We start from the raw sequence: 18,603 nt of genomic DNA, 5'->3' as shown, positions 1-18,603 counted from the left end.
ATTCCCTTTTCTTTACACTTGCCTTTAAAAATATAGTTGTAATTACAGTACAGTATTTTTGTATTTATAGGCTTTTGTGTTTAATATGATTTCATGCATTTTCCCAGGTGTTATGTAATTGTTGTTCTTAGCTTTACATTTTTTAAAGTTTCTATTTATTTATTTGTTCTATTGAGAAAAAGACAGAAAGACGGACACCTCAAATAGGGTTTTCACACCACTGTCCACCCCCCAGTATCAGCATACACAAGGAAGTCCTGGGATGGGGTAGGTATATGGGCACCGGCTCCATATGGTTGTTGTAAGGTTAGGTGTTACTATAGGGAAGGATTTTAAGATGATGTCTGGCACATAGTAGGGACCCACTAAGTGCTAATATACCCCCCCCAGTGGTTTGATTTAAAAGAATAATGCCAGTGTGGATAAGGGTAACCAGGAAATTACTTTCATCCAGTGTAACGAGGATAAATAGGAATAGCTCTTTTGGAGGGCAACCTGTCAATGTGCTCATTTAAAATATGCAAACCTGGGTCAGCTAATGGTGCGGTGGTTGAGGTGGCTAGATCTGATATGGCCAACTGCATGATGGGAGTCCTGCATCCAGCAACTTAAAAATCACACCGAGAGAGGCCAACAGGTAGCCTGGTTGTCAAGGCACTAGACTCCCACGTGGCCAACTGTGGTTCGAGTACTGGACCTGGTGGCTTGCTTTCTCTCTCCCTCTCTCTGGTGAGTGCATAACCAATTAAAAATAATAATGACAATAGATAAATTAATAGATAAATAATTATTTTAAAATAAAATAAAATAATAAGTAAATAACACATCGCAAACATGTATATGTGTCCAAAATTCTGCTGGGAGAATGGAGGAGAAGGGATTGGAGTGTAGCCATCTCTCTTGGGGTGTGCTTTCTACTTTCTGTCTGTCTCTCTGTCTCTCTCCAGTGAATGTGCATACCCTATGGCAAAACAAAACACAACAAAACAACAGAACAAATCAAAACATGCTGAGCCAGCTGGTGACACGGTGGTTACGGTGGATCCCACTTGGCTAACTACACCGTTCCAGCTCCAAGCTCAGCAGCTTAAAAAATATACTGGATCGGGAACCAGCAGTTAGCGTAATGGCTATGTCGCTGGACTCCCACGTAGTCGACCGCGGTTCGTGTCCCGGACCCGGTGGCTTAAAACTCACACCGGGCGCGTGTGCGTGCGTGCCCAAGATCCCGAGAGGAGAATGGAGGAGAAGGGATTGCGGTGTGACCATCCCCCCTGGGGGATGATTTCTCACTTTCTGTCTCTATGTCTCTCTCTGTCTGTCTGGCGAGCGCACACGCCCTACAGTGAAAATCTCTCAAAAAAAAAAAAAAATACTGGATCAGGACCAGCAGTTAGAGTAATGGCTATGTCGCTGGACTCCCATGTAGTTGACCGCAGTTTGAGGCCCGAACCCTGTGGCTTAAAAACTCACATTGGGGGCGTGTGAGTGCATGCCCAAGATCCCAAGAGGAGAATGGAGGAGAAGGTATTGCGGTGTGGCCATTCTCCCTGGGGGGTGATTTCTCACTTTCTGTCTTTCTGTCTCTCTCTGTCTTTCCGGCGAGTGCACGCGCCCATAGCAAAAACCTCTCTCAAAAAAAACCAAAAAAACAAACAAAAAAACAAAAAAAAAACCTGGGTAAAAAAACAAAACAAAAAAGCTGGGTGCATGTGTGTGGGTGACCAAATTCTGAAAGGAGAATGATGGAGAAGGGAAGGGATTGCAGTGTGATCATCCCCATGGAGAGTACTTTCATACTTTCTCATACTTTCCCTCTTTCTCTTTAGTGAGCACGAATGCCCTTTAGCAAAAAAAAAAAAAAAAAAAAAAGAACAAAGAAAAACTAAAAATATAAAACTTGTATAATATCTCAGAGAGTTAAATATAATAAAAATAAAATAAATAAAATTGTCCCCAGTCAATGAAAAAAATAAGAAACTAAAAATAAGAAATTTAAATTTAAAATAGTTGAAGATAATGGCAAAGAAATAGCTGAGAAAAATAGAAAAAAAAAAAAAAACCCTTTGACTCAGGTTTTTTGGTTTCCTGCTCTACCAAGTTAAATAAAATAACTATGCAAATATACAAAATTTTATCACATGGATGTTCATTGCAGTATTGTTTAATAGCAAAAAGGTGAGGAAAATAAATATCCACTTCAAAAGGGGCTTAGGGAACAACTGCAGTCCCATATATAATGAGATGCTCTGCTCTCCTAGCAGTTAAAAATTTTTATTCATAGCTTTGTGCAGGGTTAGAGGGAGCAAAACGGAATGACATGGAAGACATAGGAAGGTGTCTTTGGGGCCTGACTGTGGTGTGACGGTAAAACACAAGGCTCTGAAACCCAGTTTCACACAAGAGCGTTCCTGGTTCAAGTCTAGAGACCTCCCTGAGTATGCCACACACATGGGTGCCAATGATTGCGGCCGGCTGAAGGCTGGAGATAAATTGGGGTATTGGGACCCCATTGGGGTACTGTCTATTTCTCTCTGCCGCTGTCTCTCTTGTTTATGGAAGAAATAAGTAAATAAACTTGAAAACAAACAGGTATCTTCTATCTGCTCTTCAGTTGAAAAACAACTGGCTACAGAACACTATAAATGACATAATCACATTCATGCCTTTTTCCCATGTATAGTAGTTAAAAAGTTCATGGAATGGACCAGCAGATGGTGTAATGGTTACGTCGCTGGACTTTCATGTAGTTGACGCAGTTCGGGTCCTGGACGCGGTGGCTTAAACCTTGTGCCGGGTGCATGTGTATGTGTGTGTGTGCCCAGGATCCGGAAAGGAGAATGGAAGAGAAAGGATTGCGGGTGGCTATCATCACCCTGTGGGGGTGATTTCTCACTTTCTGTCTCTCTGTCTTTCTCCGCCTCTCCAGCGAGTGCGTGTGTCCTGTAGCAAAAATTTCTCTCAAAAAAAAGTTCATGGAAAATACTTATGAAAAAAAGTGTTCATGGACTTTAAAAATTGTTTGTACCGGACCATGGTAACACTGCCTATTGAACAGAAGAGAGTTTGAACATAAGACTGAACTGGCGAAATAGAATTTTATGACTTTTGAGTAAAACTTACCGATTTTTTTTTCTATGCTTTGTTTTTCCAATTTAAGCATTTTACTTTTTCCTGAGTTGTTGATAGGTTCAGCAATTTGTTAAAATATTTTTCTTGTTTGTTTCTTTAAATGGAAACAACCTTTTCTTCCTTTCTGACTCCTTTGGAATTGGAAAATATTTGAGAATATTCTTATTTTGTGGCAGAAGGGTTATTTGTTAAGATCAATAATGCTTGTTGCATTGAATCAGAAATTGGAAATACTCATTATTGGACATGGCTTTGACTGGAATGTCATATCTGAAGATTAATCGGGAAACTAAGGAACTAAGGTGGATCTCAAGTATGTCAACAGAAGCTCTTAGAAAGATGGCCTGGCACCATAAATAGTTCTGCCTGGCAAAGAGGATTAGGAAGATATGTGAAAGAATTTATAACATAAAATAACCTGGATTTTTCCAGCCCAGCATTGGAATCAGTAGAGATTACAAAAGAGTAACCACACCAGAGGATTATCTTGAGAAAGCTGTTGAAGGAAGAAAAAGAGACTGATCTTTGCTAGCAGATGGTATATCACAGAATACTTGGGCAGGGCTGAATTGAGAAGGTTTATGTGTGACTCGTGTGCTGGGCATTTGCTTTTCAACAATTTGAGTAGTTGACATGAAAATATTTTCTCAAAAATATTTAAAACCATACTGTCTCTGTTGTTACAGAGTCACAAACAAAATTATACAAAATTATAAGAAATATTTTCAACATTATCTTTAAAATTCAGTATTTCGAAATTTCAGAAGTTCTTTATTAACCATCAAGAACTATGGAGTATGAGCAAAAATTCTTGGATATGTAAAGGAAATGTTTGTGGAAAAATGTAAAAATAAAAAAAATTGTTTGCTTCATAATAAACTTGTACTTTAATTCCATTTTGCCATGAACGTTTTCAAAGTCCTCTCATGTGTATTATGTATCTGTTTGACCTATTTACTAAATGCCGGGTTCTAAGCTAGTCATGTTTCAATGTATGTCCAGTTCGTGCTCTGTATCCTTAAGTTCTCGGCCAGTGGACTCAACCAATTGTTATGTCTTGTGTAGCTAGGCCTGTGACAGTTGTCTGCACTGAACATGTACTTTTTTCTTGTCATTATTCCCTAAACAATACAGTATTAAAAAAACTACTTATGTAGCATTTGTTTGTATGAAGTATTATAAATAATCCAGATGTGATTTAAAGTATGTAGTTATATGCAAATACCACACCATTTTATATAAAGGACTTATGCATCCATAGATTTTACTCTCTAAAGGGTCTTAGAAGCTATCTTCTACATACACAGAGGGATGATCGTGTATAGATAGGAAATAAAAATCTTTGGATGGTAGAATTGAACAGTTTTCCCTGTTAAAAATGACCTAATACTGGGAGGCCAGCAGGCGGTGTACAGGTAAGGTGTTGGACTCTCGAATGGCCAACTGTGGTGCCTATGCAGGAGTCAGTGGCTTGAAACTCACCCCGGGTGCATGTGCATGTGTGTGCATCCTCAAGATCCCAGGAGGAGAGTGGAGGAGAGATGATTGTGAGTGATCATCCTCCCTGGGAGAGATTTCTTGTTTTCTGTCTGTCTCTCTGGTGAGCTATAGCCGCCCCCCCCAAATATGAAAAAGTAAAAATAGTGTGTGTGTGTATAAATTGTATGTGTGTATATGTATACACACACATATATATACACATACACACTACTTTTTTCATGATTCATATATTATTTTTATAAATCATATTTTAATCACAAAAAATTTTCCCTGTTCTTAAAAAAACAAAAACATAGGCATTCTCTTTCTCTCCAACTTGCAACTCTAAAGTTTTCTTGTTAAGTTTTTCTTAGTTTTTCTTTAAGAGATTTTTGCTATAGGCCATGTGTGCTTGCTGGAGAGACAGACAGAAAGCAAGAAATCACTCCCCCCTCTCCAGGTGGGATGGCCATGCTACAATCCCTTCTCCTCCATTGTCCTCTTGGGACTTTGGGTGCACACGCGTATGTGCCTGGCGTGAGTTTTTGGGTCCAGGACTCAAAACTGCATTCCACTACGTGGGAGTCCAGTGACATAACCATTTTGCCATCTACTGGTCCATCTTGTTAAGTTTTTAAAAAGTTTATTTCTAAAGTTCATTCTGTGTCTGAAGCCATTTTTATTTGTCCTGAACTGTTTTTTCTTCCTAACAAACAGTGCCTTTGAGTGCCTACTGTGTGAAAGAATATTCTGAGATAAGTGATGAGAGAAACCATATAGAGAGATTTTTGTCCCAGTACAACAGAGATCATAAACTTTCCGTGGGTTCTAGCCATTTTTTAGAATTATTTATTTAATTTTATTTATTATTATTATTTTAAATTTGCTATAGGGCACCTGTGTTCACCAGAGAGAGACACAGAGAGAAAGCATGAGAGAGGGAAAGTGAGAAAGCATGCTGCCAGGTCTGGTTCTCAAACCACAGTTGGCCATGTGGGAGTCCAGCGCCTTGACTACCACACCACCTGCTGGCACTGGGTTCTAGCCTTTATTTCATGCTTTGTGGATCACAGAATGGAATTGTTTTGCAACTAACTATAGAAGCAGAATCCCTTTTTGTGTTGGTGGAAAGTGAGAGGGTTAGAGAAGATAAAGGAAGAGAGGGATACATACTAGAATAAACATTATAGTCCTCCTTATTGAGCATGAAGAAAATCATTCTGGATGTCTGTCTCAACTTAAGGTCTTCATATTACAGAAGAGTTATGTTCTCAGATTTGCAGTTTTTTTTCTTTTAAAGTTACAGCTTTGTAATCCAGTTGATTTATTTGTGGATGTCATAATGTCCTAAGTGGTTAACTCTACTGTATTACGATTTGAGAGCATGCTTTAGATTTTTAGGTTGTAATCTTGGCATTATATATGAATTAATGTTACAAAATAACTACTATTTGGAGAAAGAAGTGATCAGATTTCTTTCTTTTTTAAAAAAAAAAAGCAGTGATATTGAAGGTGTGACTCAGCCTGTTTTTGAATTTGTAAAATTCCGCTTTAGGTGGAGAGATGGCAGGCTTGGAGCTTGACAAAGCTAGCGTGTATTTAGAATTTGCCATTTCTAAACTGAGTGACTATTTTTTGCCCTGAGGGTTATGAGGATTAAAGAAGTTATTGAGTGTAACATGCCTGTTGCCTTATCTAGGTAAGTGTTCAACAAATACTAGTTCTTTTCAAGTTCTGACAAGTTGAAATGGGGACTCCCTGGGTGTGTTGCTACCGTGTGTGTGTATAAGGTTGTCTCAGAGCTCTCTGTATTAACATAGATATGATCTGGTCCAAGATGTGGCAGACTAGGGGGCAGTTTTATATATTGAAGTTTCCCCCAAAAAACTAGAGTTGGTCATGGTTGCCATAAACTTCTATATTGTAATGGATGGTTACCATGTCTTTGTGTGGTTTTCTGCTAAAGGGCAGTTTTTGTAGGGGTGAACTATTATAAATTCCAATGTAAAATGGCTAATCTCAGAAAACATGGAGCCAGGCTGCTGTTATCCACCACTTGAGTGTTATCAAATCTGCTAGCTGCTAACCAGACCCTATTAGGTAACCCTTCCCCTTTCTCCAGCACTTTGCCAGAGGGCAGGACACTTGGAAACTTTAAACTGTGGCCCCCAGTTACAGTCATTGTTTAAAATTTTCTTTGGGTTTTTATAGAATGAGATAAAGAGAAACCTTCTAGACCAATGGGCTATAGATCTTATCAATACCTATCTGCTTCCATCCTTTTTGCCTGTGTCCCTCCACCCTGTACCTATTTCAGCCTTTCCAATCCTTTAACCTCTACATTCTCCGGAGGCTTCCTCAGAAGCTCTCATCATCCCATCCCTTAGCCATTTGTTTAACCCTTAAATACAATGGAATCAGCTTCAAAACTGTTAACCTGTCTTCCATGAGAAACTCAATCAATGGTCAACCAGAGTAGTGTCAGGTAGTCCTTTGGTCTTTAGACTTATCGTTTACAGTCAAAACACACTCTACAAAGTTTCTTGGGCACGGCCCTTTTTGTCCTCTGTCTGTATTGAACATATTAGCACAAGCACCCACTGTCCTCACCTTTTAGATGTTCTTCTCAGATTATGGCTGACCTGAGGGCATCCACCGCCCACCCGTGGCTCTTTTGTTTGTGTGTCTCTTGCCTGCCTCAGCCCTGGGTGCCAGGGGAGATCTGTACCCAGCTGCTAGTTTTCTGTGTCTTAGAGGAATCCTCTATGGGTTTCCCACACAGCAAATAAGTCTTCTTCCTTTTAATTTTCATTGAAAGAGTAGAAACAAAGGAACTTAAAATAATTTGGTGCATGTCCTTCTTTCAGTTTTTCTTTTCACAGACATAGTTTAAATAATATGTCATACTTTTTGTTGTAGACCTTGTTACTTTTGTTCAAACACACACACACACACACACATACACACACACACACACAGTATTATATCAATACGTGTTCTCCTGGGCTGGGTCCATAGTGCAGTGGTTAGGCACTGTCCAAAGGAAGCCAGATCCCACATGGCTGACCATGGTTAGAGTTCTGGCCCAGCAGCTTGGAAAACATGCCATGAGCACATATGCGTGCCCATGCTCAGGATCCTGCCGGGATGGAGAATTGGAGGAAAGGGGATTGCAGTATGACCATGCTCTGCAAGGAGATGTGTGCTCTCCCCTCGCTCTAGCATAAAAAAATGTATTTTTCTACTAATGATTGCATGTAATTCATTTTCTAGCCCATAGGTGTAACGCGAGTTTTCAACTATTGTTACTAAGTTTAAATAACACTTTGGTGAATATTGTCTTTCTGGTTTTATTGAACAACTTTAAACAACTAAACTATGTTAAAGTAAGTTAACAGGGTAGATTCAGAATCAATTTTTTTTTTTTTTTTTGGAGAGGGTTTTGCTCTAGGGCGCATGTGCTCTCCTGAAAGACAGAGAGAGACAGTGAGACAGAAAGTTAGAAATCACCCTCTATGGGGGATCGCCATGCTGCAGTCCCTTCTTCATTCTCCTCTCAGGATCTTGGGCATGCATGCACATGAGCCCGGCATTAATTTAAACCACCAGATCTGGGACTCGAACCATGGTCAACTACATGGGAATCCAGCGACATAGCCATTACAACAACTGCTGGTCCCGATTCAGAATAAATTTGTGGAATGTGTTCATCTCCTTAGTACCTGAGTAATCAGAATAATCACTGTGGTCCAAACTGAGTTATATATGATGGATATGCTCAGAAATAAGTATTTTAGTCCTTTTGGCCGGAACCGCCATCTTCCAGTAATTAATCAAAATGACGAACACAAAGGGGAGAGGCACCCGATATATGTTCTCTAGGCCTTTTAGAAAACATGGAGTTGTTCCTTTGGCGACATATATGCGAATCTACAAGAAAGGTGATATTGTAGACATTAAAGGAATGGGTACTATTCAAAAAGGAATGCCCCACAAATGTTACCATGGCAAAACTGGAAGAGTCTACAATGTTACCCAGCATGCTGTTGGCATTGTTGTGAACAAACAAGTTAAGGGCAAGATTCTTGCCAAGAGAATCAATGTGCGTATTGAGCATATTAAACATTCTAAGAGCAGAGATAGCTTCCTAAAACGTGTGGAGGAAAATGACCAGAAAAAGAAAGAAGCCAAAGAGAAAGGTACCTGGGTTCAACTAAAGCACCAGCCTGCTCCACCCAGGGAAGCACACTGTGAAAACCAATGAAAAGGAGCCTGAGCTACTGGAACCTATTCCCTATGAATTCATGGCATGGTGGGTGTTAAAAATAAACTAATCTGTGGTCTATTAAAAAAAAAAATAAGTATTTTAGTACTAAGCATTAAGCAGAACACATATACCAGTGCGAAGTAGTGCCAGGTATTTGAACAAATAGACTTTATTCATTTAGATACAACAGGCACCAAAGAACTAATGTGTACAGATGGAAAACAAAAACAAAAACGAACCAAAAGCCAACCAGTAGTTGTTTGTGCCTGTGGGGTGGGTGTGGGGATTTTCCCTGAGTCGCAGACTGTAACAGAGGACTCGTACCTGTGTTACGGGTGTATGATACAGCCACGGGAGACAGTGAGGACAAAAGAGTGTGGGCCCAGGTAACTCTGGAAAGTGTATTTTGACCAAAACTGGAAGTCTGAAGACTAAAGAAACTATACAGATGCTGCATTCTATTTGGTCAAGTCTCTCATGGAAGACAGATTAACATTTCTGAAACTGCCTTCCCTATGTACAGAGGTTAAACAAATGGTTAAAGGATGGGATGATGAGAGCCAGGCTTCCCACAGTCAGAGGGAAGTCAGGGGAGTCAGGGGGAAGGCCAGAAGGAGCCCTGTGGCGCTGCAGTCAGAGAGAGCAGTGTGAACATGGATTTGGCTAAATATAGATACAAAAATGATTCTAGGCAAGTGTGTATATGTGAGTTCGTATCTATACATGTATTTCCTCGATCTACCCATGGAGGACTGAGGACCAGGGACACTCCAGTAACAGCAAGACACCAGATCTTGGCTACCAAGTCTGATTTTTCAATATAGTTACCAGATAATTATAGGTTTGGAGCATCTTGCATTGCCAGAAATTAAGGAAGAACTGAAAAAACAAAGGTGTGTGTTTCCTGCCTGGTTTGGCTGTGGGTGCATGTCAAAGGATGTAGGAGCAAACCTCAGAGAGCTCCTGATAATTACCCAAAATTAGCCAAAGCTAGAATAATTTGAGTAACAGCATCAAAAATAATCTGTGGTGCTGTGTTAGTATCCAAAATATAAATAAATACACATAAATTCATACTGTTATTTCTAACATTTCCTTATAGAAGAATTTAAAATATTTTAATTTTTTTAACCTAATTGCCAGAGGGTGTCTGCCACTTGCCACAGACAGACAGATGGGAGAAAGCATCCCCCTCCCCCAGTGGGGCATGTCCATGTTGTAATCCCTTCTCCTCCATTTCTTCCTCCCATTGAGAGTTTTGGCGTGCATGCACTCACATGCCCAGCATGTTTCTCAAGCCTCCAGAGCTGAGATCCTAGATCCCTTAACCAGTACACTATGGAGCTGGCCTGAATTTCAAGTATTTTATGTAGCTCTTCTTCAGGAGCTGGGGCTTACTCTCCCCACCCCTTGAGTATGAACCAAATATAGTGGTTGATTTCTAAAGGATAGAGTATAGAAAAGAGAGAAGGAGTAAGCTCACAGCAGAAAACCTTCGCAAACAGGCCCTTAACCAAGTAATCAAAGTTAACCTTTCCAGTAGTAAGTCATATCGATAGCATCTACTCTTTTTTTTTTTTTCAATAATTTTTTGGGTTATTTTAATTTTATTTATTTCTTTTTATTTGATCAGAGAGGGAGAAAGGGAGAGAGAGAGCAGGAAAGGGGGAGAGAGGAGAGAGAGAGAGAGAGCTGCCAGGTCCCGGACTTAACCCGTAGTCAGCCATGTGGGAGTCAAGTGCCCCTAACCACCATGCCACCTGCCGGCGCGATAGCACCTACTCTTGATGATGGGACACTTTACACTGTGGTCTTAGTCCTCAGAACCCTGTCTAACTATAAGAAAAACATGAGACAAAGTGCAGGTGAGAGTCCTGTAAAATACCTCACCGAGACTTCTCAAGACTGTCAGTCTTTAAATCCGGGCAAGACTAAATAAAACTAACAGACCAGAGGAGAACGAGAGATACAAGGTGTCATTACAAAGGGTTTGGATCCTGGGACAGAGAAAGGACATTAGTGGAAAGATGGGTGAAACCAGCTGTGGTATGAAGCTTTGTTAGTTTGTTAAAAAAAAAAAAAGGTGCTAAAATTACTCCCCACCCACATTTAAGCGTAAAAAAAATGAAACAAATGCACACCAAATACCCACATGCCCACCACCTGGATTCTACAATTATGATTGTGTGATCTTTGCCTTACTGCATATCTGCCCATCAATCCGTCTTATTTTAAAAGGTACTTCAAGGGAATAGGTGGCATGGTGATTAGACACTCCCACATGGCTGACCACAGTTAAGTCCTGGACCTAGTGGCTTTTGCTTTCTCACTTTCTCTCTCTCTGGTCAAATTAAAACAAACGAATGAATAAATAAATTAAAAGAAAGTATTTCAAAATAAATCACCAATTTGAGTGCACGTGGACCTTCCCCACCCCACTCAAACCCCCCACGTGTTTAAAATATGCATTTTGTGCAAAGGTTGTTGTCTAGCATCACCAGGCTCTTCCCAGCTGACACTCTGACTGTGGTAGTGTCCGGTTGAACTTAGAGGTTGATGAAAAGTTGGAGAGGACATAACTTAGGCAGGTTCCAGGGTGATCACAGATGTGTGTGACCAGGTGATGGGCTAACTGACGTAGGTCTGTGCTTGTGGACACTGGGCTTTGTGGGGTCTGTGAGCATCCAGGGAGTAACAGCTGTTTTTCTGGTCATGGGCCACTTTAAGGATGGCCGAACGGGTGGCGATGGTCTGGTTCAGAGCTGCCAAGGCCGTCATACATACTGCCTGAACATTTACGTGGGCACGGCTGTGGCCTACCTCACCACACCATTCTTTCCTCTCCTCAGGTCCCCTGGGAAAATAAATAGAGCAGGAGGAGAGAGGCTTTTTAGCTCTGGAAAGGGCTGGGAGAACTGATCAGCTCATCAATCAGGAGGGTGTGCAATTATGCAGAAAGGACAGAAATCACTCCCTGAAGGCCACAGACTTGGGGATGTGCCCAGAAGAGGACCTTACAGCTGCTAACAGGAGCCCTATTCAGCTTGGAAGCATAATGGTTTTAAAACAAATCAGGAACTAAAGCCTGAGGCTGGGGACAAACAGACATCTTGTTGACAGAGCAAACATCTAGATTTTGTCAGATAGGAAGTTGCTGAGGAAGGTCAGAGTGATGTAATGGTGTGCGCTAAGCTTTCATCCTTAAACAGATGGGCCCTGAGGTACCATCTGCAGCTCCCCAGGGCCTTCAAAATTACTTCCTATAAATTAAATTGTCCTAAGTTAGGATTGAGAAATTAGTGTGGTAGCCATACCAGAAGTCAGATGAGACAAAGGAAGGAAATTTCCACTCAGTTACCTGTTTCCTCTTCTTCCCTTGCCTTATGAGATTTGTTATTTTGGTCAACTTTCTCTTTACCACATGAATATTATTGCATACCCCATATAGGCATCCAAAGTTAACTTCCCTTTCTCCTCTTAAGCTCAGCCAACTGCATCTATCCCTACCTAAGCCAGTGTCAGCTGGATGTTTTTCATAGATCATCTTGCTATTTTGGGTTTTCTGTTTTTGTTCAGGAAGATGTGGTGTTTTTGTTTCTCTCTCTGTGTGTGTTTTTCTTCCATCAAAGAGAGATTTGTTCTGGAAAGGCAAAGGGAGGGGATCTTTCTCATTCTAGATCAGAGGAAGAAAATGGATGGCATCGTACGTAAGTGGCTGATCATGAATCTTAATTGGTGATGTTTGTAATAAAACATTTTAATAAAACATTTCAGAGCAGAAAGCAGGGTCCGTTGTACTCATCCTTTTATTTATTCAACAGTTATTGGCACATCGGTGTGCCAGGCACTGAGAATTCACAATGGCTGATACAGCTTCTGTTTCTCAGGGAGAGACAGTCTGAGGAAACAGAAAGGGAATTAGTGTATTAGAGAAGCAGGAGGAGGAGGATGAGGGGAGACTTCCAGGAGGAGGTGATTTTTGAGCTCCATCTCTAGGGAGTACATTCAGTGAGGTGTGGGAGTTGGACGGGGGTTGGGGAGGGCACCATGGGCTGAGGAGGGGAAGAAGGTAAATGGTGCAGTATATTATGTAGTGTGTGTGGCTGAGTGTAGATGGAGTGTGGAATGCATTAAGGAGCTATTAGAGAGACCGGGGGAGGGTTGGTTTGGAATGGGAGTGAAGAGAAAAGGCTAGAGGAGGTGCCTGTGGCTAAGCTGGAAGATGAGATTGGGGCAGGATCATCTAGCCTATTGGCTTTGGTTTTCTGGGAGAAGTGGGAAGGAAGGGTATTTGCTAGAGCAGGATGGAGGAGAATAATAGAAATTTGAAACAGTGGTTCAGGGAGACAGGAAGGAGACTGTTTAAGGACACCGAAGGCTCTTCTGGGTCAGGAAATTCCAGTAGTGGCATCTTGCATCTGGTGTGACTTTTCTCAGTGGACTTTTGGACTGGGTTGTGGTATTGATTCCCTTGGGTGTGGTCATAGAGGAGTGTTGCAGAGAATTGAGGGTGCTGTCAAGGCACTGAGCTGGGTGGTCAGTGGTGGCGTCCATGCTGTGAGGAAGTGAAGACAGGGACACGATCAAGGGACACTAAAGAACAGGGACCTTGGGCGTGAGGAGCATGAAAGCTGGAAGGATAGGAGGTTGTGGTCATCCAGCAAGATCAGTGAATTATGTTTTCTAGCCATGAGGTGTGGCCATGGCTACAGTCCAGAGCCAATGATTAGAGCTAAGTGCACTAACAGTGACGATATTTGCCATCACTTATTGACCATGTATTCGACTGTTCATTCACAAATAGGTACCATTAGCACCTTCACTTATGGATGGGGCAACTGAGGCCCAGAGAGATGAAGTAATTGCTAACGTTAATAAATGATGGTGAGGCTGGATGGTGGCACAACAGTAAAATGCAGCACCTTGAGCCTGACTGATGTGGCAGGGTTCTGGGTTTGTGTCCGGTGGGCTTCCTGAGTATACTGGTCTTGCATATACCATAATTCAGGGCTAGCTGGGGGTATATTGTGGCATTGAAACCCTGTTGGGTGTGCTGCCTATTTCTCTCAAGTCTCTCTCTTTGGTTTTCCGCTTCTCTCTGTCTCATCTGTTTCTTCATCATTCATGGAAAAAAATAATAAACTTAAAGTGCTAGAGTTGTGGTTCTAATCTGGATTTTCCCCTGTGCTCTTGTTTCTTTAGGAGCTGTTGGACAAGAACATCTCTTAGGAAAAAGGGCAGAAGAGAAAATTGTGAACAAGACCCCTACTCCCTTTTATCAGTGAATGACAAGTTACCAAAAATAGGTAGGTGACAGCTGAGAATTGGGGTAGAGGGTGGTATGACTGATAGTGAGAGCCTCAAAGGATGAAATTTTACATGCGACTGGAAGATAAAAGGGCTGGAGGGTGTCTGTCTCCCTGACTGTCCAGAGCCACACTGGAGCAGTGCCTCCTGGTGGATGGAGGACCTTTCAGAAGTAGAGGAGGGGAGTTAGTGTTTAATGTGTACAGAGTTTCAGTTGGAGAAGGTGAAAAATGATGGGTGGTCGTGATGGTTGCAGAACAATGTGAATGTAAAAAATAAAAAAGTGAAAGAGAATAATAATTGCTACCATTTACAAAATCTTTTCCTGGTGCACTTATTAAATATTTGAATGTATGCTGGGGATTTTGCTAAGTGCTTTACGTGTGTTTTTATTTAATCCTCACTTTAGAAATGAGGTAAGCCCTGCTGTGCGGAGGAGGAATCTCAGGTTTAAAGTGATTGGGCAACCAGCTCAGGGTCTTGTATCAGAAAATGGTGGAGGCTGGGTACTACCAGATTCCCCAGCTCCAGAGTCCTTGCCTGTAACTCCTAGGGAATGATGGGAAGATGATTCTAGATAGTGTGGGGAGGGGGTAGGAAAAAGGGATGATTTGGAATAGGGAAATACTGAATGAGGAGAGAGGGGTGGGGGATGGGAGAGCATTGGAACCCCAGGGATGAGAAATAATATGAAAGGGACCAGACTGGGCATGCACCATGATAAAACTGGCAGAAAGTCCAAGTAACAGTCATTTTGCTCAGAAGGGGGGGTGGAGGTGACAGAGAAACCTAAGGTCTGGTGTGGGGGTTGCTTGTGCAATCTGTAGACAGCCTTGTCAACAGGAAATTCTTTCTAGATAAGGACCTGCAGTGGGATCAGCTGGTAGTATGGAGTGTGGCGATGGGCCCAGCCTGTGCCCCTTTTCTCCTCTTTCTCCTGAATTTCTTTCTTTTCTGCCAGCCTGCCCAAGGGGAACTTGCCTGCTGTTGAGTCTGAAGTTGGCAACCTGATACTGAATTTAGGTACACAACAACAGGAGGAGCAGGCCTGAATATTTTTCTAATGCTGACAGAGCAAATGCCAATGGTGAGGTCAAAGCGTGGCCAACTACCTGGGTTTGTAGACGGTGAACTGCAAACATTTTGCCTCAGGTTTTCTTTTCTCTCTCTCTTTTTTTTCTTTTGGCAGAATGATATGAAATACACTTATTAGAAAATAGATTTTACTTAGTTCCTCATGAAGATTTTGAGGTTGTAACCTAAAACTCTTAGGGCACCTCCAGTCTTCACTGGTGGCCATTGGTATTTATGACCCCTCCACCCCCACCTCCTAGGGTGGAAATGTGGGCTAGTCTCAGATATTTGTATTTAGTGAGTGTTTGTGAGCTGTTTATAAAGAAAGCGCTTTCTTCAAGAGTTCCTTTTATCATTTCACTTCATGGGTTTACTTCGGCTGCACAAGATTATTCTCCAGCGGGTGGTTTTAAATTCTATGCTGAAAGGTAGGCTGCCTGAGCTGTGCTTTCCGTGCAACAGTGATTGACCGTGGGGAGTGCGGTCTGTGATTACATAATAATTTTTAATAAATAAAAAGGTGTCTCGTAGCTGAACCTGGAAGGGCAGCCTGGAAGCAGCATCATCCGGATTGAGTTGCACCACAGTTGAAATTTGCAGCTGTCAGCTGCGCAGCAGTATGTCAGCAGCGACCTCCAGGTGTAAATAGACCTTCATCAGCATCCCTGAAAAGGGTTGGGAGGATCCAGAGCACCACGGGATGCTGTCTGTCAAAGCGGTTTGCAGAACCTCAGACCTGCCCGTATTGTGCTTTACCCCCAGTAGCTGCCTGGCTCTCTAGAGCTCTGCAACAGTTCTTTTCAAGGAATGATAAAGGGTGTATGTGCTTGCTGGTGCCAAATGCTGATTGGTCATTAACTGTCCCCTTTCATCAGCTAAGAAACGTAACTAGGTGGAATTTGCCTGAAAGTAAAAGTAGGACCAAGGTAATGGTAACTAAAGTAGCCCTTCATTTTGGGAAATTATAATGGCTAGCATTATTATAATTGGTAATCTTCCCCCTCCAAATTACCTAATAGTCTACTTGAAAACAGGATTTTACCTTTTGTTCACTGCTGTATTCTTTAACCAGGAACAGTTTCCTGGTATGTCCTAGGTGCTGCAATAAATGAACTTAATACATACAGATAAGGATCCTGAGGCACAGAAGGTTAAATTGCCTGCCCAAGGTGACAGAGTCAGTAACTGGATTCCTCAACAATAGGTAGATTGAAGAACGCAGAAGTCACAGAATAATGATTTCCTTTCAGAAGTTCCTCATTGAAAATAGTATTGACCATGGTTTTAGAAGTATCTGGAGTTTTATGAAAGTAAATGTTTTCCATCTATTAATAGATACTAATTTATAGAATTAATATTATTAAAAATAAAACTCTGTGGTATAATTTTGTAATTATAATAATGTTATGAGGACTAAATGAGAAGGGACTTAGAACAGTACCTATCTATACTTTGTAAGTTTGTGTCTATATATATATTTTTTTTTTTGGAGAGTTTTTCCCTCGATAGTGTGCATGTGCTCGCCAGGCAGAGACAGAGACAGAAAATGAGAAATTACCCCCAGGGGAGATGGCCACGCCACAATCCCTTCTCCTCCATTCTCCTCTTGGGATCCTGGGCACTCATGCACACGTGCCCAGCATGAGTTTAAGCCACCAGGTCCGGGACTTGAACTGCGGTCCACTACGTGGGAGTCCAGCGACATAGCCATTATGCCAACTGCTGGTCCCCTATATGTTTATTTTTAATTTTCCTTGAATGTCATTTATTTTTTGAAAGATGCTTGAATAGAACTATAAAGAAATCTTTAAGAGTAGATCTGGGCCTAACCACAGGGAGAGAGGTGGGATCCTGCTGCACAGTATCAGAGCCATGTGGAATCCCCGTTCAGATCCCAGGTCTACCTGAACATGTACCCATGATTCTGGCTAGCTGGGAGGATAGGGGAAGGATCATGGTGTGGTGAGACACTGTCAGGGTAACTATTCTACTTAACTTCCCCTTTCTTTCTTATGAAAGGAAGAATAAACTTTGAAAAATAAATAAAAGAGCAGATCTCAAGACCTCAATAAGAAGATATAATACAAGATACAATAGGAAAGCCAAGAGTGAGATCTGTGTTTAGTAATGAGAATGTTATGTTACTAGGCCAGCAGGTGGCATGGAGGTTAAAGTGCTGGAACCCATGTGGCTAGCTTTGTGGTTAGAATCCTGGACCTAGTGGCTTGGGAATCCTGCCATCTGCTTGTTTGTGCGTGTCCCAAATCCTGAGAGGAGAGTGGAGGGAAAGGGATTGCAGTGTGGCCATCATTCCTGTGGAATTTATCACTTTTTCTCTCTGTTTGGAGAGTGTACACACCCTATAACAAAAACTAAAAATCAACAACAACAGCAACAACAATGACACCTCCCCCCCAGCCAAATAATGTTATGTTACCATTTAAATACTACATGAGTACAAAATATTTTCTAAAATAAACAAGTAGAATACAAGATTTTAGTAGTAATTGCCCATAGAGCAGCAAGAAAGTGTCTTAGGAGTAAGTATTATGGTTTATCCCAGTAGTCTTTAAGCATTTTGACATTGTAATCCTATCAATCAAATACTTTTTGCACACACCTGCAGCACTTGCACATTTATAAACTATAATCACACACTTGTTTGCTAATAAGCTATTTGCAAAAATAGAAATAAAAGAGTAAGATAAGTAAACATGATTAGAAATTTAAATGTTTTCTTTCTGTACCTCCAAAGATCATTTTATACCCTCCCCTTTTGGAAAGACAGAGTAATCAAGAAGAGGAAGCGCATAGCAATTTTTGAAGGAGGGTCTGCTAGTTTTTTGGATGAGAAATTGACAGAAAGGTAAACTATCAAGCAGATTGAATGTGGGTTGTTTGGAGAGCAAACCAGAGAGCTCTCCCCAGCCATCTGTCTGGAAATATTGGTGTGAGATAGCACAAAGTGAATGCCCAGTGATGAAAGTGTGTTTGTTAGAATTGTCAAATCAGGGACCAGCAGATGACGTAATGGTTATATCACTGGACTCCCACATAGTTGACTATTGACTATGGTTTGAGTTCCAGACCAGGCGGCTTAAAACTCATGCCGGCTGTGTAAGCATGCATGCCTAAAATCCCTAGAGGAGAATGGAAGTGAAGGGACTGTGGTGTGGCCGTCCACCCCAGGGGGCAGTTTCTTACTTTCTGTCTCTTTTTGTTTCTGGCGAGGGCACATGCCCTGTAGCAAAGATCTCTTTTAGGTGGAAAAAAAAATCATCCAATCAGTTTCTTATAACTTATCATGCTGGACACTAGAATAGAGGAAAAATATACTTCATAAA

At 41.4% G+C, this 18,603-nt stretch overlaps 1 long non-coding RNA gene across 1 annotated transcript in view; it reads left to right on the top strand.

Annotated features, from left to right (window-relative positions):
- LOC102488548 (uncharacterized) overlaps positions 1–14,184 on the top strand; it is a 36,707-nt gene extending 22,523 nt beyond the window's left edge. Inside the window, exon 2 of the long non-coding RNA XR_003547980.1 lies at positions 14,081–14,184. This is a non-coding gene — a long non-coding RNA (uncharacterized LOC102488548). The remainder of the gene's footprint in view (positions 1–14,080) is intronic.
- The last annotated feature ends 4,419 nt before the right edge of the window (positions 14,185–18,603 follow it).

This window comes from Tupaia chinensis, unplaced genomic scaffold (assembly GCF_000334495.1).
Source record: "Tupaia chinensis unplaced genomic scaffold, TupChi_1.0 Scaffold146346_2, whole genome shotgun sequence".
Lineage (NCBI taxonomy): Eukaryota > Metazoa > Chordata > Mammalia > Scandentia > Tupaiidae > Tupaia > Tupaia belangeri.
Note: the sequence above shows the minus strand (reverse complement) of the source record. Positions and strands in the feature narration are given on the sequence as shown.